This window comes from Rhinolophus sinicus, chromosome 1 (genome assembly GCF_057876585.1).
Source record: "Rhinolophus sinicus isolate RSI-liver-muscle chromosome 1, RSI-T2T, whole genome shotgun sequence".
NCBI lineage: Eukaryota > Metazoa > Chordata > Mammalia > Chiroptera > Rhinolophidae > Rhinolophus > Rhinolophus sinicus.
The window spans coordinates 156,291,278-156,319,086 of NC_142501.1; the positions used below are offsets into that span (position 1 = coordinate 156,291,278).

General features: G+C 36.6%; 1 long non-coding RNA gene across 3 annotated transcripts in view; it reads left to right on the forward strand.

The window, feature by feature from the left end:
* The window catches only part of LOC109461125 (uncharacterized), a 79,574-nt gene that overhangs the window by 48,878 nt on the left and 2,887 nt on the right, over positions 1-27,809 (forward strand). For all 3 annotated transcript variants that reach the window (XR_012493699.2, XR_002139630.3, XR_016018679.1), the window contains exon 3: positions 22,462-22,537. This is a non-coding gene — a long non-coding RNA (uncharacterized LOC109461125). The remainder of the gene's footprint in view (positions 1-22,461; positions 22,538-27,809) is intronic.

The following is a 27,809-nucleotide window of genomic DNA, read 5'->3' on the forward strand; positions in this document are numbered from 1 at the left end:
TTGGACTCAACTGAGACCCTCAGCATTTTTATGTTGTTCTGATTACATTTTCAAACCCTCAGAGCTTCCCTCCTAGAGATCCATAGCGCTGCAGAGACAGGCATTGGGGAAACCATAAGATCCTGAGCCTCCCTTTCTTACCTATATTTTTGTCCCTTTGGATAGATAGCTTTAGAGCCTAGTGCAGCCAAGCTACCTGTGAGCACAGGCTCAGATGTTCATTGCAAACTCGGTTTTAATGCTTCTGGATTCATGGTTAATGTCATTTCATTTCTGGGTGCTCTAGAGCTGGGGAGCTCAATACTAAGTGTGTCCTTGATGACCCAGAAGCCAGCAGAACTGAATTCAAGCCGATGTAGTTAGAGAAGAACCCTCATGCATAGCTGAATGCTTTTCTCACTAATCTTACATGGAAATGTATGTTTTGAGTTCTCGAGTAAGAACCAAAAGTGCACCTGTCACTTGGAACAGATTAGAGCAGAGCGAATTATTGCCCTTTAGTAACTACTGAAGAGTCAGTGTTAGGGTGGGGTTGCCTATAAACTCCATATGTGATGTACACTATCCTCTGAGGAGCCCTCTAGGAGGGGCCATCTGAGATTCTAAAGTGGACTCAAGACTCAATTATGGTTTTTCAAGTATCAGTATATTGTAAGAGCAAAGGTTCTGCTCTTAGACAGACTGGTTTGAAACACCAGTTTCTCCATATACTAATTGTGTAACCGTGGACAAGTTACATAAGCTCTTGGGGGTCTCACTTTTCTCATTCCTAATTATGTGGTAACAGTAGTACCTACCCCGAGGGTGTTGGGTGGGCTAAATGAGATAACGTGTCTGGCATGTAGTAAACCCTCTGTAATCCTTGAAATAATAACAACAACAAAAACAGTAGCATTTTTTTGTGCAACTTACTATGAGTCTAGCACAGTATTAAGCATATTACCTGCTTTGCATACAAATAGCCTATGTTACTATTATCAGACAACTGTTAGCTAATAGATAAAGAAGCTGAAACTTTTGCTTGAATTCAAAGCCTATGTTCTTACTCTTGGCCATTCTTTGTGTCCTGGTAGCTCTTTCCCAAAAAAACTACAGGAATCCTAGAGAGGAAGATAGTGTAATTACCAGTCTGGCTCCCTTACCAGTTCATCCACCAATTTCCTGAGTTGGAGGACATCTCTGACTTAACCTTAGATCTGGCCCAGACTCCACTCTAATCAAGGAGACTATTAGCTCTAGACCAAGAGGCAGCTTACTGCTGACTGCTCTGACTATCCCATAGTTATAATAGAAGCCTCCATCTTGGCCCCAAGTTCTGATAATTGGATCTCTGTCATATTTTTTTCTGTCCCCACCTTATACTCCAACCTGCACTTTAGTTCCTCGTCATCCTCCACTGATTGCCAATCCATGAAACTTTTGATCCTGATCACTTATCTATCTAAATATCAGTCTGTTCTCTGACCAGGATACCTGATTATTCTGCTCAGCATTCTTCCTATGGCATAGCGATTGATGCTTCCTGGATTAGCTTCTGGCCTGAATGGACCTATTCATTCATTCATTCATTCATTCATTCATTCATTCAATAATATTTAGGGAACATGACTACAAGAATCCTGATCTCAAGATACAAAGTCCTTTAACCACTCTCCCTTTTCGAGCCTTCTCATATCTTGAACAAACCCTCATTTCTCCTGAGGAATAGCTCCTGGTTCTGAGACTTTATTCTTAGTTGCTTTCTGCATATTTCTTGGACATTCAGTAATCTTAGGATAGAAAATTCTCAAGTGGTTGCTACCTGTCCTCCTTGGAAACTTGAACTTGGAGGGTAACACTAACCACTGGTTCCATCTGAATAAAGAAGTAGAGATAAATAAAGGTGCTGCAGTCATTCCCCTGTTTCTGGATTGTTCTGCTCACAAGCTTAAAGGCAAAGATCACTTAATCGGATGTTTCATCTGCAAAGCAATTTCATGAACTAGGCCCCAATACTTTGGCTGGCAAGGATGGCTTCTAGCATACGGAGAAAATGCCCTGGGGATTTGGTCTTTTGCTGATATTGGGCTCTAATAAAACGATCATTTTAGTTTTTTTAATATAAGAATGCTCCATGGATATATTTGTCAAGTTCATTTCTATATTTAACAGTGTCATAGCAGAGTTCCAAAAGATAGATTTCATGCATTATGTCAGTGTGGCCTTGGAATGACAAACCAGGTAGTTAAGTTGATTAATGGAGGGCATGTTTAGTCACCATTTCAAATAAAACAGAGGAAGTCAATAAGTGAACTTTTTCTGGAGCCCAGCGTTATCACCCCTATTAAAATATTAACGCTATCTATTCCCTGGCAGCCTCACTAATCAATTCTTTTTTCATATTAATTTAGTTTTTAGGCCAGGCTTTTTCCCAAAGCTTGCCCAGGCAAACAAGATAAATCACAGGTAGTAATCACATCAAATGATGGCCACGGTTAACGTCAACTCTCTTGCAAAACTCTGAGTAGGGTCTATGAGAAAGAACTTCCTTAGTAGGAAAAGTGTAACCAAGGGCACATCAAAACCTTCCATCTTTCTAGTTTGAGAAATCAAAGCATTATTAAATCTCATTTAATTCATATTATCTCCAAGGATCTATATAGTCAGTGAGCAAAGTTCTCTTGAACAAGCATATCTCAAGGTTCACAGATTATCCAAACACTATTCTCTCTGTACTGATTGTATTCTTCCACCTTTGTCACAGTGATTCACACTTTCCTACCAGTGTAACTGGATTTTCTATTTTGTAGAGAGGGAAGTTGCTGGTGGGGCATGTTGGGGGCCAGAGGAATGGGTCCAGGTTAAAAAAATATATATATCAATGAGTCAATGATTGATCCATCTTTCTCTGTTTAACTACAAGGGACCATCCAGTTGGGAGGGAAGTGGTGGTTAATATAATTCATCAAGCTAAACTGTTTCTTTTTTGGGATAGTTGAGGTGCTTGATTTTCTGTTTCCCTTTTCTTGAGTTTTCTAGTCAAACTATTTTAAAATGGGTTGTTTATGAACACATCATAGCAATTAATGGGAATAAATAAAATCTCTGTTAAAGACTTCCAAATTTGTGTTTCCCAAAAAATAAGACCTAGCCGACCGTTAGCTCTACTGAGTCTTTTGGAGCCAAAATTAATATAAGACCTGGTATTATATTATATTATATTATATTATATTATATTATATTATATTATATTATATTATATTATATTATATTATATTATATTATATTGACCCTGTCTGATATTATATTAAAATGAGACTGGGTCTTATATTAGTTTTTGCTCCAAAAGATGCATTAGAGGTGATGGTCTGGCTAGGTCTTATTTTCGGGGAAACACGGTGTATCTCCAAGTTTGACTTCTTTTTGATGTCCAGACTCCTATATTTAATTGCCTTAGATTTCCACTTGGATTTGTAATATACATCAAAAACGCTTTGTTTTGATTTCCCCTTCAAAGCTGCTTCTCCTTTTTCCTAACTGCCTCATCTCATTAAATGGCATCATTTACATTTCTCTAAGTTGCTCAGGCCCCAAACCTAGAACTCGTTCTTGTTTCCTCTCTTTCTCACTTCCCCACAACATGGCAATTCTTTGATTTATTTTCAAAATGTGCATCAGATATGACCACCTCTCATCACCTCCACTGCTGTCATGGTCGTTCAAGACACCATCAATCTTCTCTCACTTGGATGATTGCACAGACTCCTAAACTCCCACTCTTGCCCCCTTTAGTAGAATCTATAGCCAAAGTGATCATACAACTTCCTTGCTCAAAACCCTTGAATGAGCTCTTGTTACATTTAGAATAAAATCTAAATCTCTTACCATCTCTGCAAGGCCTTATGATCTTTTAATGCTCATCTTCTGCTGTTCTTTCTCTCATTCATGCTGCTTCAGCCACTCAGCCTCAAACATTTCAAGGTCTTCCCATCGCAGAGCTTGTGTTCTTGTTCTCTTGTCCTCTGGGACTGTTCTTCCCTCTCGTGCTCACCTGGCTTGCTCTCTCACTTCTTTTGGGTCTCAGCTCAAATGTCTTCACCACTTCAGAAATGTCTTCTTAACTACCTTGCAATAAATAAGTCTTAAAACTTTATTTATATTTTGTGTTCCCCACTGGGAATTAGATCCAAGAAGTCAGGGATCTTGTCTGCTTTCCTCAGCAGTACCCTCAGCACCTAGAATAGTGCCTGAAACATAGTAATGTTTACTAAATATTGAGTAAAAGGATGCATCCATATATACACATACTGTACTGGGAACTCAACTGGAAAGAATTAGGTGCATTAAAGATCAGCAATGCTCTCAAGCCAGGGTTCAACATTTGGAGAACAATAGGAGAGTGAATAAAGAAGACAGTACTGGTTGCTTAGTTAGCTACATTCTAACCTTTTCCATCTTGTAATCAAAAGGCTTAAACTAAAATAAAACATTTATTGATCATGTATTCTGTCCAAAGAATGGGAGCAGGGAATAGACAAAAATACTTATATGGTGTGTGTGTGTTTGTCTATGTGTGTCTGTGAGAGGGACAGATCTTAATGAAAAAGGAGTAAGGAAACTTTCCCCACAAACTGCAGGTAGTCAGACCTAAAGCATGGAAAGTGGTTCGAGTACAGCTCGAGGGCAGCTTCCCAGTGACTGCCAGTGACAAGTGTGAGTCATGAGCAGCCTCCTCCCTTTGCTAAAATCTAAACAAACATATTAAAACTAAAACTAAAGAGTCTGCATAAAAAAGAGTGGGAAGCATTTAAGCACATGCATATGTAACACAGAGGAAAAATTGATGTGTTTTGGAATCTGCTAAGGCAACCTTTCTGGGACCTTGTGGGGCCTTTTCTGGGCACCTATGGCATTCAAACTCAACCATGGTTCTTGCTGCCCCTCTGTTTCATGAGGAAAAAGTGCCTCAGAATTGTTACCAGTGTCAGGTATCCACCCATGACACAGCAGAGGCTGTATCCTGCTATAAGGAATTCACCAACCTGAGTCTTGGCCTCTTTGCAGCACCTTCCAGTGTTTTCCTTGGAGATGGTATCTAGCAGTTAGAAATCCAGGTAAACTCAATTCTTTCCGGCTATTCCAAAGGAGTGACCAAATATATATATATATGTATATACAATATACAATATATAATATATATGTGTATATATATATATATATATATAGTTTTTTTAGAGAAAGAGAAAATTATGTGGGGGTTTGGGGAGGGTTTTGTCGCTAACAAGAAGCCTTTCTTTTTCCATTCAAATTTCTCCTCTTTAAGTTCTTTATTCTTCCTCCTTCTCCTTTATGGTTTTCTCTTTCTCTTCTCCCTCTGCTCTTGCTGTCCTCTTTTCATCCTCTTCACCTCTGTCTGCTGTTTCCTCAACATGCCCCAAAGTTGGTGGTTGATGACAATCAGTGAGTAATAAGCAGTCAGAGAGGTGAATTCCAAAGTCAACTGCGGGAAACCAAACCACACACCACAGTGATGCTTTTCCTTCCTTTCTCCTTGTGCTTCTCCCCTGCATGAACCAAGGACTTGGGTTTTCCTGCCAGTGCTATATGATGGAGTGGAGCAAGAGAAAGAGGAAATAGGAAACAAATGGCGCTTGACTTAATCACACCAGGAGCTCATTTATCAGAATACCAAGTTAATTTATAGCATCAGGACATGGAACGTCATATTTCAGTACACAGAATTAAATCAAGTAGGGTATCATGGTTTTTTAGATAGGGTCTTTCTTGAGCAGTGGGCCTGCGGAGACGTTGCAGCCATCTGTCTGCATTATAGCCAGAAAAATAGCTGTTTTCCACATTACTAAGGCAGGGTTTGTGTTGGCTGGAGTCCGTGTGCCTGGTAAAGTACAGGTCTGCTCTGGTTGTTCTGAAGGAGGTCAGAGCACTTCCAGTAAGTGGTGACTCTAGAGGGAACTAGGCTGGTTTCAAGAAAGCCCTGGGCCTGACCAATGAGATATTCAGTTATTTCTTCCCCATTCTTTCTTGCCTTCTGCAGTTCAGGTAAGCAACTAGATTAAGAACCTTATTTCAGAATCCTGAGAGGAGACTCATGGATCACAGAACCTTAGAACTAGAAAGGACTTTAGAGGCCATCGACGTCACCATTGGCTAATGTTCCTTCCTTCCTTTCTTCTTCTGCCTTTCTATCTGAACAGTAACAGAAACTTTCCACATCCTGAGATAGCACATCCAATATTTCTAATTTCATAGAAGCTCTAATGATTAGAGAGCTCTTTTTCCTATTGACTCAGCATCTCTCTTCTGTTTAAAGTTTCCCCATTGGCCCCTCTCAGTGTTCTTCGGGGACCCTGTGAAACAAGTCTTGGATTAGTCTAGAAGGCAACTGGACCCGCTAATGGAATGAATCTCCTACGGTCTTCAGTAGAAATAGCCTTAACCCTTGAAGCTGGGATGAAAGGAAGTGGTTGAAGCAAGATGTGCCATGAACTCAGTGAGCTTAATCAGAATGATATAATTCTCTTTCTGGAATGTTCTCACTATTAATTCTTTAGAGACAGCATGGAGGCACTCTTTACCATTATTATTATTAATTTAATACCAAAGGCCTAAAAAATAGATTCAACACGGATAAAAAAATGTTATATGCAGATTTTCTCCCCCAAATGATAGAGTCTTTTTCTGGGGTCTTTTCTGATATGATTTAGGGACATTGGTTCTGAAAGGGCACAGAAATAAGACACAGCTTTTCTTCAGCAGGGAACAGGAAGTCCTAAATTTTGTGTTAGAAGCATGGAGTGTAAGCGCATTTAATTCTTTCAGTTGCTAGAGAAGAGACCTACCTCTAAACTTCATTAGGTGAGAGTCTGAAATCTTATGACTACCCATAGGTATGGTGGTACTTTTCTACTCTGTTTCTCATTATTTAATAAATAGTTCAACAATGTTTGTTAAGCACCAATCACATGTTAGGCGCTGTGCTCCAGATGCATGGGAAGGAGAAGGGTGATGTGCGTTTCACTTTCTGAGGCTTAACTTACAACTAGTTTTGTCCATTCTGTTGATAGGTTTGGATGAGATTTGCTGTTCACTAATGGCTTTTCTCTTCCTATCACATGAAAATGTAGGTGGGGCCAGAGTTTACTGGCCTGCTTTCAAAGATGGCATTATTTTTTGATTGATTAAATGGAGCCCCTAAATCCAATTAGCCATCTGGCTTAAATTAATCGTTCATAAATTTAAGTGTCAATTTTAGTATCTATTAATATTAACCCACTTATAAATACTTATCTATAACATATGTTCATTAAACCATTTTGATACTTTTATACCCTTTATTTTGTGGCTGAAAAGAAAGTACATTGTTAGTCTTGAGTATTGTTATAAAAATAAATGTTGCACTCTGACAATCCTGAATGTTCAAGCAGTAAGTTTCTGTACACAGTGATGTTGCCCAGGGATACAGACAGTATCTGGGAACAGAGAAACCAAACTGGGGTTTGGCTGAGGGTTGAGGGGGGAGGTTGCCACCAGGTTCTGGAGAGAACCAAGAGCCAATGTGGTGAGATGTGGCTGGGAAAACAGATGCCCTTCTTATAAATTGAGATAGTCTGCAAATTGCTTTCCTCTGGTAACCAAGGTTTAGGTTCAGCCAGAAATAGTGGTATGTAAACACCCTGATCCCCTCATGTGCAGGCAGAGAACTGAGCCAGTAAACATAAACCATTTTTTTATTCTGCAGAAGGCGAATGAAAGCTCCATTAAGTGTGTTACCTAAATGGAAAGATAATTTCAATTTGCAAAATGCTGTCAAGGTCCTGTCATTCAGCAGGACTAACAGAAAAAAATAATTTAAAAATGAAATCCTTTGCCTTATCCCATCAGCTGCTTCCAACGAGCAACTCTACCAATAAATGCACAGAGATGGGAATAGGCGAAGTGCAGGCGGGGCGCTTTGGGGCTTACAACCTGAATTCCCCTTTTGGCAGCTTGCTTTGTCCTTTAGGTTGCTAAGTGTTCGGGAACTACCCTTTCTTTGGCTTTAGTTGACCATGACTTTTCCACCTTGCGGTTTTTCTTCTATCTTCTCATAAGTCTAAAGGAATCTGGGGATGATGGTAGAAGAGTTATTGAGTGATTGGGTTTGGTGGAAGGGAAATATCTTGCTGCTTGAAAAGCCATGCCGCAGATTGTTCTTGTATGACTTAATTTCATTCCAAATTGTGGGGAGATGAGGATATCCTGCCCTGTCCAATGCAGTAGGTTCTAGCCACATGAAGCCATCCATGTGGCAATCTAACACTTGCAATGTGATTAATGGGACTAAACAACTGAAATTTTAACTTAATGATACATTTTAGAGGAATGAGGAGAGAAGATGTTTGTACAGAGAGGGTATAGTAAAGAATTATCACAGGCACACCTGGTCCTCCTGTGTACAATCAACAAAGAATCTGGGCAAGTTAATTAAAAATTAGGGTTAATAGGATTGGAAAATCATTTTGAAAGTGTCTATTGGACTTGGTTACAAGAAAAATAGAAAGAGAATAATAAATATTGTAAGTGCTAACACCCTGAAGTAAAATAGAAATGCTGTAATACATTAGTGACAAAGTCAGGAAGACAAAGGTCATAATGCTACATATTATAGACTAAGAAGAAACTAGAAAAATGGTTTTAAATCATATATTATTTATTATTTCTTATATTTGTGAAGGAAAATGTGATGACCCACGCTATGGAAAAGATTGATATATAAGTCTGTTTTTATATCATTTTTAAAATGAAAAAAAATTGTATATCATCTATAATTCATTTCATCCTTACAAATTGCCAATGACTGGAGTATGGCCTACATTTTTAAACTGCGGATTAAAACCCGCTAGTGGGTTACAAAATCAATTTAGTGGGTCACAATGAGCACTTGAATATAGAATAGAAATTATCAGAGTGCATTTTATAACATAAGGAAAATTACTGTTTTGTGACATTTGTTTTTATTAGTGTGTGTGTGTGTGTGTGTGTGTGTGTGTGTGTGTGTGTGTGTGTAAGTGTGTGTGTGTACAGTGGGTCTGCGGTTGAAAATGTTTGAAAGCCACCAACCCAGATAACTTTTCATGAATCTTAATTCTGGTATATAACAATTCTGTATGTTAAAAAAAGTTGACTTCTGTAGGTAGAAATCATTTTTGTAGGATTTTAGGGAGTGCTTCCATCTGGGCATAGCACTAGTTTCTGCTGAATGGAATTTGACTTAAGGTGTCTCCACTTTGGACTGCAAAAAAAGAGTGTTTAAATATTAAAGCACCAGCAGTCTCATCTTTAAGGCAGTCCAAAATTATGGAGCTGGTAGATATAATTAAGGGAAACCTCCATTATATGAAAATATTTCTTCTATATATCTGCTGTATTTCTCTGTATGAGTTTATCAGAATTATCCAATTAATTGGGGGCTTCTAAATGTATGAACTAGAATAAATGTCTATGATTTTTTTAAAAATCCTGTTTGGTATTACAGGTATTGGAAACATTTCTTTGCCTTTCTTGGTAACATACGTATGCATAAACTTTGCACGTCATGATTCTTTAAAGAGCAGTCAGTGCAGAATTTACAAGAATACACATGATCTCTGGCTTTTCACACAGTAATTTAATAGAAAGAAGCTCAGTCCATCCTTCCTTATTATGTTTCTTTGCTATTATATTATCTGTAAAAGCCCAGTTTTGAATTTGTGGGAATGATGATGCACTGTCTAAACAGGCCAATTCTGTGGCATATAATTCCACAGAGTGCTGCCCAAGAACCGTGGTGGTGGTGGGAAGAGAGTTAGATTTCCTAATAGCCTATGCTGCACATGTACTGATCGGCCATTCTGATAAACCTCATAAAGGATTCTTGACAACTGAGCACAATCGGGCGAGGTGAATGTTGTTTTGTGATCTGTAGCCTTAATAAAAATTCCATTACTATGGTGTATTTTCACTCTGTGCACAGCTATGTGCACACCTCATGTACGCATGACATATTTTTGGTATGTTCTCATGGTCTTTGGCCATATTATGCTCACAAAATTTTACAAGTGAGAAATACAGGGCTTTCACCAGAACTGACTTTGATATAATCAAATGTATTGGTATAAAGACAGTAAAATTATACCTGGTGAGAAGTTGGCATATGTTCAAATAAGCACACACGGTGATTCCGTAGGCAACTGATATAAAAATGTCGTATCAAAAGAGAAATAAAATAACAGCCCTTGAAACAATGTGAATCTTATTTTATAGTGAAGCTATCTTTGCTACCACTAGTATTCTCCTATGGATTTCTTGCATTTTATCAGCAGGAGTTTTTGGCCTAGTTTTAGCAATGCTGAGGCAACGTTTCCTTTTGGCTCCAATCCCTTAACAGCTTTAATTAATAGTACTTATTCAGCTCATGCTTAGCAGTTTTATTTTTGCAAGATGATTTATAATCATTTTTATTAGTTATTCTAAATTGAGATTTAGAATGGCATGGCATAAAGAAAATGCTTCATGTTTGAAAAAAGGACACTAGTGCTACCCAGCATTTGTCTAAATAGCATAATTATGGCTACATTACTCATGGATTGTTAATTATTTATTCTTTAATCTGTACATAGATGTAAATACACCACTTCAACCTACAATTATGGAAGGTCTGTAATCTTCCATAGCAGTTCAACTGATATCTGTATGAATTCTTACAACAAAGTTGAGTGTGTGTCTGCGGTAAAACACTATTAAAGAAAAAGGAAGTTGCAGTAACAATATAAATTATTAGATACTTATGACAACCCAAATTTGGTAGTGTACTTAATAATGCCATACCATTAGAAATCAAGAGTATCAGCATAATATCACTTATTTATATAAAAGTAGTACATTTTTAAATTTAATTTTATATTAGTCTCAGGTGTACAGCACAGTAGTTAGACATTTATATAATCTATGAAGTCCAGTGCGATAAGTCCAGTGCCCATCTGACACCCTACATAGTCTTTACAACATAATTGATTATATTTCCCATACTGTATTTCATATTCCTGTGATTACCAATTTGTACTTCTTAATCCCTTCACCTTTCTCAACCATCCCCCCGTCCCCTCCCATCTAGCAACCATCAGTTTGTTCTCTGTTATCTGTGAGTCTATTTGTTTTGTTTGCTAGTTTATTCTGTTCTTTAGATTCCACATGTAACTGAGATCACATGGTATTTATCTTTCTCAGTTTAACTTATTTCACTTAGCATAATATTCTCTAGGTCCATCCATGTTGTTGCAAATGGTCAGATTTTTCTTTTTTAAGACAGAGTAAAACTCCATTGTATAAATGTACCATAATTTCCTTATCCAATTGTCTATTGATGGGCATTTCAGTTGTTTCCATATCTTACCTATTGTATATAGCGCTGCAGTGAACATAGAGGTGCATTTATTTTTTTGAGTTAGTGTTTTAGATTTCTTTGGATAAGTACCCAGGAATGGAATTGCTAGGTCATAAGGTAGTTCTATTTATAATTTTTTGAAGAACCTCCATATTGTTTTCCATAGAGGCTGCATGAATTTGCAATCCCACCAACAGTGCACGAGGGTTCCCTTTTCTCCACATCCTCAGGAACGCTTATTTGTTGATTTATTGATGATGGCCATTCTGACAGGAGTGACGTGATATCTCACTGTGGTTTTAATTTGCATTTGTCTGATGATTAGTGATGTTGAGCATCTATTCATATGTCTATTGGCCATCTCCTCTTTGGAGAAATGTTTATTCAGTTCCTCTGCCCATTTTTTAATTGGATTGTTTGCTTTTTTGGTGCTGAGCTGTATGAGTTCTTTTCAAATTTTGCATATTAACCCCTTATCAGATGTATGATTGACAAATATCTTCTCCCATTCAGGATGTACTTTTGTTTTGTCGATGGTTTCCTTTGCTATAAAAAATCTTTGCAGTTTGATGTAGTCCCATTTTGTTGTTTAAAAGTAGGACATATTAATAGAACATGTATTAATGTGTTTGTAACAAGATCAACCTGGTAATTGGAAAATACCTTTTCACACAATATGAATCAAGGTTGTCATTAAAATGTTGATTTTTTAATTGATTTTTTTAGATTTTGTATATACCAAAAGGACAAAAACATTAGCATAAGCAATAATTTAATGACTTTATATAGTACTTTTGCATACATTATAGAATATAATATATAAATTCAAAGCTTTGAGACTAGGAAATTTGAAATGAAATGTAATGTTCTAATTACATTAACTCAATACACAAGTTTCAACTGATTTTTTATTTTTCAAAGACCTTCTAATCTTGGATTATGTGTACCTCAGTTGGCCTTTTGCATCTGCATTTTGGATATTATGCTACACATGTAAGAATCTTTATCAGAGTAGGCCGCCGGAAGGGAGAAATGGTGAAACAGTGACCAGCTTCCTTGCTTGCTGGGGAAGGCAGTGGTGGGAAAAGGAAAACAACACCAGCTAAGAAACCCTCTATACCAGGGAAACTGGCACCCACCTGATTTAAAGCCATATTTTCAGAGTTAAATCCAGTGTTCAGACTATCAAATGATGAAAACAGATTTCATGGAAAGTTTTTTTCCCCCTGGTTACCATGGGGTTTATGAGAGAAAAGAACTATGAACAACAACTTAGGTTTATGGGAAAAAAACCCAATTAAAAAATCAGAATGTCAGGCAAACACATCCTTGACTCAGTGTGTCTATTTTTTTTTTTTTTTTTTATGGTTTGTACTTTTGGGGTTTTCTTTTCCTTTTTTTTTAAATTAAAGTTTATTGGGGTGACAATTGTTAGTAAAGTTACATAGATTTCAGGTGTGCAATTCTGTATTACATCACCTATAAATCCCATTGTGTGTTCACCACCCAGAGTCAGTTCTCCTTCCATCACCATATATTTGATCCCCTCTACCCTAATCTACCACCTCCCTCCCCCCTTACCCTCTGGTAACCACTAAACTATTGTCTGTGTCTATGAGTTTTTGTTTCTCATTTGTTTGTCTTGTTCTTTTGTTGTTTTGGTTCCTATACCACATATCAGTGAAATCATATGGTTCTCTGCTTTTTTGTCTGACTTATTTTGATTAGCATTATAATCTCAAGATCCATCCATGTTGTCACAAATGGTCCTATTTCATCTTTTCTTACCGCCGAATAGTATTCCATTGTGTATATATACACCACAGCTTCTTTATCCATTCATCTATCGAAGGACATTTTGGTTGTTTCCATGTCTTGGCCACCGTAAATAAAGCTGCAATGAACATTGGAGCACACATGTCTTTATGGATAAATGTTTTCAGATTTTTTGGGTAGATACCCAGGAGAGGGATTGCTGGGTCACACGGTAATTCTATTCGTAATTTTTTGAGGAACCTCCAGTCTATTTTTTTAAGGAACGAGTAATATAAACATGTAGCCACACAGTATCTGCATAGATATTAAATATGATAAAAAATTTACGAGTGTACAACTGTGACTTGAATGAAAGGGCATGTCTAAACACAATGAGTCCAATTCTCTGCTTACACTGGCAAAGAAACCAACTACTGTGCCTAAAAAAACAGTTTAGTTTTATTAGCTAAATAAACAGACTAATCAACACCACTGCTGTCCTGCTCCCACTTACCCAAAGCTTTTTCAAAACCTGGGATGTTTCTCAAAGGCAAGTTACAGATTTTAAATGGTGAATTGAGGTTTTAAATACACTGAAATTCAAGTGATAGTTTCCATGTTTGGAAAACCACTTCCTTCAGCCACTTTCTTGGAATGGCAAAGTACCTCCCCTTTTAACACCAAATCCCTAAGTCCCTTAAACCTTGCAACAATGTGCAGAAAAAGGAGTGGCTGGCTTGGAGAAGGGTACTTGGTGTTGGCAGGCACTTCTGTCAGTATAGATTCTGATTCCTCATCAGACCAGATTCTAGCCATTCTGCGAGAGCTCCATCTCTTTTTGCCACCCATGGTATTCTGGGTCAGGGCAGAAGGAAAGTGGGTAAAGTGTGGGTGGGCCAGCAAGAGATGAGTTAGCTTGTGTGTGCTTTCCACGTTGCAAGTATCCAAGTGGGAATCTGATGTGAATTGGAGAACAGAGGCCTGAAGTAACATGTTTCATTTCACCTGGCAGATCTTAAAAGTCCAGTCTTTTTACCCAGAAAATACCTGGGTAGATTTCATAGTACCTCTTATGTGGCTTATTAAAAAATATGTATGTAGTAAAATACCAACAAAATGAAAAGATACAATTTTAATTATAAAATAAAAATGTAGATACAAAGTACGTGTATTGTTATGCGTCTATGTCTGTACAATGAAAATTGACCAAGGTCATGTAGTTAGTAGATGAATGATCTAGGATTTAAACCCATGTAGTTTGATTCTAGAGTTGACAGTCTTAACCACTACCCAATACTTCCTCTTCCTTGATCTCTATTTGGAAGGAATTAAACACATTTCCTGTTGTTTTATCTTACACACATGTCTAGGTAAATGTTAACTCTAGGCCTTTTTATTTTCCCCAAGAACAAAGGAGCAGCTATTATAAATGTCAAATTTTGTTTGATGCCATTTTTTGGATGCTTGATAAAATTGTAATTCTTCTACTATATATTGAACTTTTTTCATGTGGAGTCCCATTTTATTTCTATAGCAATTTAACAAGAAGCAAAGGAACATTCACTTTAAAGATTCAGAAACCAGCTTAAATAATGAGAGGAAATCAGAAATGGGGAGAGGTATATGGGCAGAGGGAAGAGGAATGTAATATCACGGAGTTGGTGGGGTATCATGACGAGGAAGAGAGTATAGATGAAAGATGAGGTCAATAAAAGGTAGGAAATTAGAAAAAAGGAGGGAGCTTTGAAAAACAACAACAACGTTGGTCTAAAGAAAGTATATCAATGAAGACGATTTGACAAAACTATCCACAGACTAGCAACAGTGTTTGTGTCTTTTTACCATATTTAAAGTAAAAAAATTAAAAAAAAAACCTAATAATTTTTCAAAAATGGGCTTTGTACTCATTTCTCCTTACCGGTACATAGTCTTTTCTTATACTAGCTAGATGTTAAAAATGAGGCTTTGATGAACTCTGAAGGAAGATCTACCTTTTAGAGAAGTAGGGCACCTTCGATAATAAATATTTATCCTCCAAATAAATATAAAACCTTAAGAATGCATAAAATTGCAAAGAAACCATATTTCCTCAGTACTGGTTAGGATTCTATGCCTGAGGAGGGAACGTGTCTATCAACGGGCAGAAGGAGGAGACTTTCAATGTTTCCAACTTGATTTTCTTTCCCTTGCAAAGATAAAATCATGAGGGAGCCATAGGGTTTTGATAGAGACATCAATCACCCTGAGCTCTTCTCTACGAAGCAAATAAGCTTCTCAGTGTGCATTAAATAAACAACTTGTGTGATTGTCCTAAAGGCAAGTACAGTGTTATAGAGTAAGAAAAGATATCACATGGCAATATGATTATTTCATTAACTTACTCTCCCAGACATTTATTGCCCCACCCACGCATCATCATTCATGTCCCATTGTTGGGTGTCACTGAGGGGATGATGTCAGTGGCAGGGAATGTGAAGATAGGAAAGTCATCTCCAGTTACCATCCCATCAGGTATAGGGGTGATGGCTCACCAGACTTCCATACAGCAGATCTCCATCTGTTCTCTTTCACTTATGACTATTGTCTAATCCTATTTATAATTCACAAATTGCTTACGTGTATATTTATTTAATGTTTATCTTCTATAGGAACTCTATAGCAAGCTCCATGAGGACAGGGACGATCATGTCTTGTTAACTGTTGTTTGTTCCCACTACTGAGCATAGTGTTTGACACAATAAATTCTATAAATTGTTGAATAAATGAAAACTGCAAAACAGAGTAGGAGCATGGCAGGTGATAAAAGATAATTATAGGCTCTAGGTCTAGCCTGTGTTCTAGGATAACTGTTAAGACTTTTTAAGAGATGAAGGAAAGATAACATGATACAATAGGAAAGGATAATGTCTACTCTCATGGATTATTTAATTCTGTTCTCAGAGTTTAAGAAGGGAATAAAAAGGTATAGATATGAATCTTTTCTCTTCGTCTATAATTCTGTCCATATTCCCACTCCAATTTGCTAATTGGGCATAGGGTTACCATGAGGTTTGCAGTTCCATAGGAAATAAAGAGATGAATTTAAAAATGAAGACTATTCCAATGCTTATTTCTATGCCAAGCTATTACCTTAATTCAATCAACATCATTTGGAAGAGATAATATTCTTGCTCACCCAATTGAAGATAGAATATAGATTGAGGCATTCAATACGTTTGATGGACTGAGAGCATTATTTAAAATTATTTTAGTATTATAATTGTGTCTTTTCTTTGCATGGTTATTGAACAACTGTTAATACCCTCACCTCTACCACCAGCAGCACTGACATCCCACCATCACCATAACAATGGAGGTTACCCAAAAGATCAACTGTAAAACCAAACTCCAACCCCAGAGTGATCTGATTCCAAAGCTCATGCTTTTTTCTGTCCTGTCACTCTTGTTACAAAGTGCAGTCTCCATAGGCAGGTCCTCTTACAAGGAACTAGGACCGTTGCATCCCATTTGATGCCACAATCTTTGGCAGAGACTAGGGGATCAGGGAGCTAGATATTATAATTACAGAGAAAAAAAAGGGTGTCAACTTTTTAGAAAGTGATTGGAAACACAAACTGGGAAGAAAATAAAAATTTCAGGCCAGGTTGATCACATCAGATGCATCATTTGGCCATAGGAGTAGGAGGCTATTAAATACTTTATAAAGTTAACTTTTTAATCTACTATTTTCCTTCACTTTTACTTAATAATGAGAATGGTTAGGGCACGGGCTTTATTTGTGTCATGCCATGTTTATGAGGTTGTTTAATTTAAGTGAAACGGAAATGTCCATTGTGTGTTATATCAGTGCCTCTCAGGAGTGCCCACCCTGTCAGCCACTTCAGCTATCAGTTGTAATTTAGGTATATCAGAATGCTTTGGTAACAGAATGCTTTGCTAAATATTCTGAAATTGTATTTTCACCCCTCCCTCCAACTCTGAAATACTAGATACAGTCTTTTGGTCTGTTTCTTTCTGTAGTGGTGTCCCAGAGTAGTTTTGTAGCATTCCAATCACTGCTGTAATATAATTGACTTATCTCAGTCTGATGCAATAGAGGAGGCTGGGGAAATGTGAGAAGGCACAGTATGGTCTGCAATAAAACAAAACAAGAGGTATAAAGGTGTGCTAAGGAGACATAAAAGGTAATTTTTTTCCATAAATAAACATTATTACATTCTATTATATTTTATTAATGTAGTCTGCTTTAGTTTCAACCAGGGGTTGGCAAAGTGTGGCCCTCTGTGAATGGATCTGGCCACACCCATTCATTTGCATAATGCCTACAGCTGCTTTCTCACAACAATGGCAAAGTTGAGTAGTTGAGACAGAATGTTTGGCTGGCAAAGCCAACAACATTCTGACTGACTTTTAGCCAACTGATAGCCAACAACTATCTGACTTTTTACAGAAAAAGTTTGGAAACTCATGGTTTAAATTAATTTCTTATCTTATTTTTTATTGAGTATACATTCATGAAATATAACCAGTCCCTAAATTCAAACTCTTCAGAAAACAAAAAAATATATATTTGTTTTGAAATTGTTATAGTACACCATTTAAAAAATAACGTGTCCCTATAAGTACAAAATAAAAGTTTTCATATGACAGCCCAAACATTCTAGGGCTCTAAATCTCTAAATACTGAGTGTGTTAGTTTATTTCTTTGGAAAGAAATAAAAAAAAAAAACTTAAAAAAAAAAATATTTTATTGGGGGAGGGGAACAGGACTTTATTGGGGAACAGTGTGTACTTCCAGGATTTTTTCCAAATCAAGTTGTTGTCCTTTCAATCATAGTTGTGGAGGGCACAGTTCAGCTCCAGGTCCAGTTGCCGTTGTTAGTTGCAGGGGCAGAGCCCACCATCCCTTGTGGGAGTTGAGGAGTCGAATTGGCAATTTTGTGGTTGAGAGCCCACTGGTCCATGTGGGAATCAAACCGGCAGCCTTCTGTGTTAGAAGCTCTAACTGCCTGAGCCACCGGGCAGGCCCCGAAAAAAATTTTTTAAGCACCCGTAGTTACTGTTTTTAGTGGCGTCCAGAATTTTAACACTCCAAATAGAGCACCAATATTAGTATTATCTATATGCATAATAGTGAACGCAGAAGTAGAGTCTAGAGCCTTGAGTTCAGTTTATTTTATCCATAAAAGTCTACAAATTTTATATTTATTATGGATCTGCAAGGGTAATCAAAACATATTGGCTCACTGCAGAGTAAAACACGATAAAAAACCAGTATTGTCAGAGCCAGGAGGCAGTGGCTAAAATAACTGCTGTCTCTCGGAATGTAATTTATTGTTAGCACTTGCTGAAGTCACTCATATGAAGGAGTGATTAATCACTAAATATTTCTCATTGTTGTAGAGGCAAAACAAATGGACTTTATTTACTCATAGGATAGCAGGTACTAATTCCTAGGAAAATAATTGCCTTTCAAAATTTAGCACTTGTGTTAACATAGTTTTCAAATCAAATTATTATTTTTAGAGAAATATCCTAATATCCAAGGCCAAATTCTTGTAATTCACATTTCTTGAAAGAAAATATTTAGTGGTAAGACAAGATAAAATATAGAAGATTGTTTCTGAAAACAAAACAACTTTGTCTTCCAATTTCCTAACCACCTGTCATGCCTAGGAATTTTATTCATAAGTGATCTATTTGTAGCTCCACTCATGTGGACTTAGAAATATTTGCAGGAAAAGTGCTTATGGAATGTGAGGGAAATCACAAGATTTGAAATGTGCATCAGGACTTTAAAATGTGGCTTCGGTTGCTAGCTTTTGTTAAACTTGAATATATTTTACTATCAAATGTAATTTTACCAAGAAGAATTAAGTGCCAAATTTATGTCTAAACTTCAGATTCCTTGTCTGTCCCACAGTAATATGATTAGTCAACTTTCACTTGAGTAAGTAAAATGGTGTTTAGTTGAAGAATCTTGTTTGGTTGTTGCATGCTCCTCTAGAATGTAGCATTGAACTGTACAGAAAGCATATTGGTACCATCATAGCTTAAATGTATGTATTTCCAGGATGTTTGATTAACTAGCTGATCTGGTTACAATTGCTGCTTAACGAACTACCTCAACATTTAGTAGCTTACAATAATCATTTTATTATGCTCATGGATTCTGTGGGTCAGGACAGGGCACAGCAAGATGGCTTGTCTCTGCTACACTGTGTCTAGGATCTCAACTGAGAAGATTTGATGGCTGGGGTGACTTGATGGCTGGGATTGAAGTCATCTGGGGGTCCCTTCACTCATATGTCTGGTGGCTGAGTTGGGAAGAACTGTAGAGTAGAACTTTCAAATGGACTGCCTACAGGTGGCTTTTCCATGTGGCTCTTCCAAGTGGCTTGTCTTGGAGCCAAGCATGGCAGCCTTAGGACAACTGGATTTCTTACATGCCAGCTCAAGGCTCCAAGCATGACTGTTCCAGCAAACAAACTGATAGCTACATCATCCTTTATGATTCAGCCTTGGAAGCCTCACAGTCTCACTTCCATTGTGTTCTACTGGTCAAAGCAATCCTAAGCCCTTTCAGATTCAAGGAGAGGAGAATTAGACTTTATCTCTTAATAGGGACGAGTGGCAAAGTCACACTGAACAATAGGATGTAGGAATGGGAGATGTCAATGACACTCTCCCTCTTCGGGAAATATAATCTACACTGGCCAAAGAAAAAGTGAGTACACAGTTGATAAAGTGTAATGTTAACATTTTTGGGATGTTGGTTATTAGAATTGGATGCTAAAAGATGTCTCAAATTTACTGTGTTCAGAACAGTGTTGTATGTCTTCCCCCAAAATCGAAATAATGAATTTGTCTTCAAAGTTGGTCCTTGGCAGGTGTCACCATCTTAGAAAATGGTACTATTTTGTAGCCAAAAACTTAGGAGTCAGTCTTGATTTGTCGTGTTCTTTCAACTCTTACATCTAATATGTTAAGTCCACTTAGTTCTGCCATCTAAAATGTCTCTCAAATTCATTCACTTCTCCATCTTCAGTTCCTTCCCCCTACTGCAAGCCATCAATTCCACTTCAATCCATTTTTCCATTTAGTAGCAAGAATGAACTTCCAAAACCATAAATTTGATTATGTGGCACCTTTGTTTGCAACTATTGAGTAACTTTGGAATAATGATCTTAGAATAATGATCTTAATTCCTTCCTGAACCTAAAAAACACTGCAAGATTTGCCTCCTGCCTTCTCCACACCTCATCTCATACCACTCTCACCTTTGCTCATTGTCCTCCACTCTCACCAAATCTTTTGTTCCTCAACTCCCAAGAGTCTTTGAACCTACTGTTTTCACCAGGAGTGCTTTCTGCACAGCTATCTGCAAGGCTTGCTCATTTAAAATCTCTGTTACCTCCTCAAGCCTTCCCTGACCAGCCAATCTAAAGTATTCCATCTCAATGGTCTCTCTTTTATGATCATATTAATTTCTGTAATAAAACTTAAGATTCTATTTATTTCTTTACTTGATTGCCTCTCTTTCCAACTAGAATTTAAGCTCCCTGAAGATAATGGCATTGTCTGTCTTGCTCACCTGTTTCTTCAGTACTTTGCTGAATCCTGTGCATAATAGATATTCCATAAATATTTTTTGAATGAATAATTGACAGATTGTTTAAAATAAGGAGAAAATTGTATGTTTAAGTTTAATTTCTCATGAATACATCCATATTGTATTCAAGCCTATGACTGAACATAAAAGATGATTTTTACAATAATAGCCACAGAGAAGTAAAAAGTTACAAGTGTGTTTTTGAGTTCAGTCTCTTTTTTCAAAGAGGCTCTTACTATATTTGAAGTTGTTATTGTCACTGACTAAACCTCAGTTTCATTTATTCATCCTTTCATTTATTTATTCAGTTTTTTTAGTGAGAGTCTACTCTATGCATGGGACTGTACTAGAGTAGAAGTAGAATGTAAAAATGTGTAAGATACATTTCCTACTCTCACAGAGCCTACAATTTTATGGGCAAATGAGAAACATATCCCAAAACCCTCATTACAGTCACATGGTTTCAGTGACACGTAAGTGGCAGAACTTAAATGCTATCAGTATGGAGGACATATTTTGTGCCAAACTAATCAGAGAAGATAAAATGGATTAGGTAGTATTTGAATTGGATGTTTAAAAATAAAAAGGCTTTTAATAGGTGGAAATGGAGATGTAGGAAAGAAAAGCAATCCTAGTAAAATAAGTGTCGCAAGCAAGTAACCAGGACCAAGAAAGCAAAATGCATGTTTAGGAAACGGTGAGAGTCCAGGTTGTGTGGAATTTCAAGCCATGTATGGGATCAATTGCCAATATAGCTGACTGAAGCTAAGTCTTGAAAACCATAACTCCAAGCTAAATAATTTTGACTTCAATCAATAGTTGATAAAGAACACTGAAAGTGTTTTATTTATTTTTGTATTTTTTAGGGAGGGCAGGTGCTTCATCAAACAGTGCTTTAGGAAGATTAACCTGCTTTGTTTGCACTATTAGACTGAAAATGAGGTGTAAGGAGTAAGGACTGTGGAGGTGAGGGGCCCATGCTTTATCCATCAAGGACCAAGTAATGTCAACTTTCTCCATGATTGTCCTAGAGGTAAATTGAGGAAGCATGGCGTAATGGAAAGAGCAGGGGCTTAGGCCTGTTTTTAGAGCCCTGGTTTCACAGCTTTGGTACATGTATGATCTGAGGTCAATCACATGACTTTTCTGAGCCTCTGTTTCCTTAATTGTAAAATCGGGATAATTTTTATCCTATCGTTCAAGATTTCCATTAGGATTAGGAAGTACTTGACAAATGGTAGCTATTATTAATTTTTGAAGGCAGCATTGAATTTGTTCACTTAAAATCTTTTAGCATTTATACTGGACTACTTCCATCTGCCTTGATTGGTGGTCTTGCTAAAGCAAGATTATGAAAGCAGTTTGTTAGGATAGAAGCACTACACCTAGTATGTAATATTTTCTTCTGCATTCTCTGAAAAATCACCTCCATCTATTTGATTACTCTGCTCTTTATTCCAAATAGTAACTGCAGCATCAGCAGAAGCTTTTGCATAGTTGTTCTTCTAAATGGAGTGTCTTTTACTCTTGCCAGGATAGACAAAGTGTTAAATAAGTACTCAATACTTACTGTAATTTAATCAAAGAAGCAGTAATAGAATTTGAGGGCTACTGGCTGGAGCAGAGAGAGAGCTCTCTAACACTCTTTCTTATACTTTGTTCCATTTGCCTATTATTCTTTGTTCCTCTTTAGGGTTTATTTTAATACCTTCCTTGGACTAGGATGCCAGGCTATTGGTTCCAAGACATCACTAAGCCTATGAAGAAATGTGAGTACCTAGAAGTAATTTGGGGTTACTTTGCCTAGATCAAAGTTACCAAAGTACTCAAGTGGAAACTTGAGAGGAAACGAATTTACCTTTCACTAATTGGAAGGTTACTTCCCTCTTTCAGTTTCTGACTTACCATTACGTATGCTAGCACAGATATTTTCTGACAAAGTGTGCTAAATTCTAACCTTCAAGTTTAAGTAAGAATTGATAAAGGAAATTTATTACCAATTTCTGTGTAATCCTGGATAGAATGTTAGTTTTTGGTAAACAGAGATAAAAGTATCAAAATTAAACGTAGGGATGAAGATCATGAAGATCGCTGGTAGCAGGCCCAGGGCATAAATACCAAAGCAACAGTAACAATACCAGAACACAAAGAAAAAGATTTCCTTCCCCCACTTATTTTAATATGAAAAAGCAAAAAGTCAAAGAGGAACAGTACAAGCAAATACCATAGTGTTACCTATTCATGGGAAGTTATTAATTAATGGTCTTCAAACCATATATGTTGTGTGTCTATTGTGAGCCCGATAGGGATGATTGTGGATACAAAGCACATACATGTCATTGAAATTAAAAGAAAAGGCCACTGAATATCTCATTTTGAATATCCATGGTAAAACATTAGCTATATTAACAAAAAGGAAAATAAAACCAAAGTATATTGCCTTCAAGTTCCAAAAATTCTGGGGGTTTTTTTTTGTGTGTGTTTTTTTTGGATAGCTGAGTTCTCGAAAGTATTTGCAGTTGTTGATATTAGTGTATATGTGCTTTGTCAAGTTCAGTTGAAATTGCAGCAGCAGATGTAATTCAGGTGTTATATTGTGTGGCTTTCCCCAACAATTCTCCAAACTCTTCTGGATCAGATGTATAAGTTCATAGAGAAAGATGAGCTCTCAACTCCAAACTTCCTCAGATTTTAAGGAAATCTGAAATAATTGACATGTTTGAAAATGTATGGAGTTTTGATGAAGATTAATGGGTTTTGATGAAGATTAAATGAATTATATACAGATTTAATGCAATCCCCATCAAAATCCCAATACATTTTTTAAAGAAATAGAACAAAAAATCATCAAATTTGTGTAGAATCACAAAATACCCCAAATCCAAAGCAATCCTGAGAAAAAAGAACAAAGCCAGAGATATCACATTCCCTGACATCAAATTATACTTCAAAGCAACAATAATCAAACAGCATGGTTATTGACAGGAAAACTGACACACAGACCAAGGGAACAGAATTAAGAACCCAGAAATAAACCCACATACATATGTCAAATAATTTTGACAAAGGAACCAAAAATATACAATGGAGAAAAGAAAGCCTCTTCAATAAATGGTGAGAAAATTGGAGAGCCACATACAAAATAATGAAACTAGACTGATATTTGTCACCACACATAAAAATTTACTCAAAGTGGATCAAAGACCTAAATATAAGACCTGAAACAATAAAATATGTAGAAGAAAACATAGGTACCAAACTTATGGACCTTGGATTCAGAGACAATTTTATGAATTTGACTTCAAAAGCAATGGAAGTGAAAGCAAAAATAAATGAATGGGACGATACCAATCTAAAAAGCTGCATAACAAAAGAAACTATCAACAAAGCAAAAAGGCAACCAACTAAATGGGAGAATGTATTTGCAAACAACACCTCCTATAAGGGGTTGATATCCAAAATATATAAAGAACTCATACAACTCAACAACAAAAAAACCTAAACAATCCTATTAAAAATGAGCAGAGGACCTGAACAGACCCTTCTCCCAAGAAGATATACAAATGGCCAACAGGCATATGAAAAGATGCTCAACTTCACTACCATGTTTCCCCCAAAATTAGCCCTAGCCGAGCAATCAGCTCTAAAATCAGCTTTTTTGGAGCAAAAAATAATATAAGATCTGGTCTTATTTTACTATAATATAAGACTGGGTATAATATAATATAACATAATACCGGGTCTTATATTAATTTTTGCTCCAAAGACACATTAGAGCTGGTTGTCTGGCTAGGTTTTATTTTTGGGGAAACATGGTATAAGGGAAATGCAAATCAAAACCACAATGAGATACCACCTTACACTGTTAGAATGGTTATTATCAACAAGACAAGTAATAATAAGTGTTGGAGAGACTGTGAAGAAAAGGAACGCTTAAATGAGGTGTGATCAAAAAATACAGTGAATGTTCAAATTTTAAAAAATTACAGTAAAAGACACATTGCCATTAATCCCCCTTCAAATGATCCCCCTTTGCTTTGAACACACTTATCCCATTGTTCTTGCCACTTTCTGAGTAGTTCTGGAAGTCTTCTTTTGTGAATGTCTTTAGTTGTGCTATCGTGGCTGCCTCGATGTCCTGAATCGATTCAAAACATTTACTTTTCATGGTCATTTTGACTTTGGGGAAGAGCCAGAAGTTGCATGATGCCAGATTTGGTGGATAAGGACACACCATAATGTTTTTATTTGACAGAAATTTGACTAGAAGTGATATATGACACAGAGCCTTTCTGTTGTGATCAAGAAATATGGTGAATGCTGCTGCTGAGTGCCATCCAACAGAAAGACAGGGATCTTCAATATGGGAAGCAACACAGCGAACCTTAGTAACAGTGTGTGACAAGTTTTAACTTGTTTGGTGCACTCAGGTGTGAACTATGGTTGAGAGAAGGTATGTTTTAAAGTGAGCCATAAATCATTCTCCATCATGACAACGCTCCATGTCATGCATTGCTTCTAGTATGGCAATTTCTGTCAAATAAAAACATTATGGTGTGTCCTCATCCACCTTATTCACATGATGGCACTATGCAACTTCTGGCTCTTCCCCCAAATCAAAATGATTCAGGATATCGGACAGCCACAACAGCACAACTGAAGACACTAATGAAAGAGGACTTCCAGAACTGCTTCAGAAAGTGGCAAGAATGATGGGATAAGTGTGTTCAAAGCAAAGGGTAGTATTTTGAGGGGGATTGACAGCAATGTGTCTTTTACTGTAATAATTTTTTTAAAAAATTTAAACATTCACTGTATTGTTTGATCACACCTCATACACTGCCTGTGAGAATGTAAATTGGTACCACCACTATGGAAAACAATATGAAGCTTCGTCAAACAATTAAGAATAGAATTACCATATCACCCAGCAATTCCTCTTCTGGGTATCTATCTGAAAAATTTGAAAACATGTATTTGTAAAGAGATGCCGTGTTTCCCCGAAAATAAGACCTAGCCAGACAATCAGCTCTAATGTGTCTTTCAGAGCAAAAATTAATGTAATCTTATAGTAAAATAAGACCGGGTCTTATATAATATAAGACCGGGTCTTACATTAATTATATTTTACTATAAGTCCAGGTCTTGTATTAATTTTTGCTCCAAAAGACGCATTAGAGCTGATTGTCTGGCTAGGTCTTATTTTTGGGGAAACAGTGTTTGTACCCCTATATTCATTGTAGCACTATTCAAGGTGGCCAAGATGTGGAAACAACTGAAGTGTCCTCTGAAAGATGATTGGATAAAGAAGATGTGGTACATACATACAATGGAATATTACTCAGTCATAAGAAAAGATGAAATACTGCCATCTGCGACATGGATGGACCTTGAGAATATCATGCTAAGTGAAATAAGTCAGATGGATAAAGTCAAGAACCATATGATTTCACTCATATGTGAGATATAAAACTGAAAGCAACAAATGAATAAAACAAACACACAAAAACTCATAGACACAGATAACAGTATGGTGGTTACCAGAGGGAAAGGAGGATGGGGGGAGGTAGAAAAGGGTAAAAGGGGTCAAATTTATGGTGACGGAAGGAGATTTGACTTTGGGTGGTGAACACACGATGCAATATATGGATGATAGAATTGTACACTTGAAACCTATATAATCTTATTAACCAATGTCACCCCCAATAAATTTAATTTAAAAAAAAGTAATTCTTGACGAAAAAAGATTGAATTAATTTATGTTAAATAATTAGAACAGTCCCTGGAACATGGTAATTACTATGTAGGTGTTGGCTATTGTCATTGTTAGTGAGGCTGTCAATATTTTCATTGCCAGATAACAGAAACTATCCACAGAGAGCCTATTCCATAGGAATTTTTGTTAAAGGCAATTCTGGAATTGTGCTGAGATAAGAGTACAACAGCTATCAACTTGGTTTAGAAAGATGGTACCAAATTTAGATCCCCCTTTTTTTTCTAGCCATATCTCTTAAAACTTGTTTTTTATGCCAAAAGAGATTGTCCTCACTCAAAATTAGCCTCAAAGACCATACATTAAAAAAACACACAATATGATCAATCAACTCTAGCCACAAATTTAAAATATGCAAAGAAGAAAATATGCCAGAACACTAGTAGTCTTCTTTGAAAGAAGGTATTTCTCACTGCCATTTCATCTATTTTTCTCTATTGTACAACTTTTTTACAATGAAACTACATTACTTTTATAATGGAAAAAAGCAGATTCTCACTTTTGAAAACCTAACACCTGTAATCAAAGGTACAGCAAAATGCCCAATAAAACGTTATTTTAAAATTTTTGTACTGTGTATATTTGTCCAGGTGCCAAGAAAAGCAGCAACATCCTTTTGAATCTCTCTTTGTCCCATGACACTAATTTGAACGAAGCCCAGGCGGGCAGTGAGCAAACACTGTCAGCACTAAACAGCATCCACTAAGAAGGAGAGGGCACAGGTGCTCTAGCACTGTCACTGGTGTCACAGTAGCCACTGTTTCATAGTTCATCAGGATATTAATCTCCCTGTCCATCATAAGGGTTTCTGTTAATTATATGTTATAATAATATATATAATGATAAATTATTTATATGAAAAAACATCTCTAGACATGGAACTGTTTTGTATATATAGGTATTTATTTATATATAAATATATATTAGTTATTTATTTTAATTAAAATTTAAGTTAAAAAACAAGCAATATATCCACATGGCTCAAATTTTAAAAATGTACAAAGGATGCAGTGAAATGTCCTTCTCCCTATGCCTATCCCACTATCATCTAGTTCTTCTCCCTGGAGGCAAATAATGCTTTTAGTTGCTCGTATACGTTTATCCTTCCAGAGATTGCTTTATTTATATGCAAATAAATACACAGATGTAGTGTAGAAGTTGTTGTTTAAGAAGAATGATGTCTTCAGGAATTTGTGGAGCCCGAATCTGTCTTAACAGAAATATATTCTGGTTGAGTAACACCCTTCATTTTTTTAATGTTCCAAAAA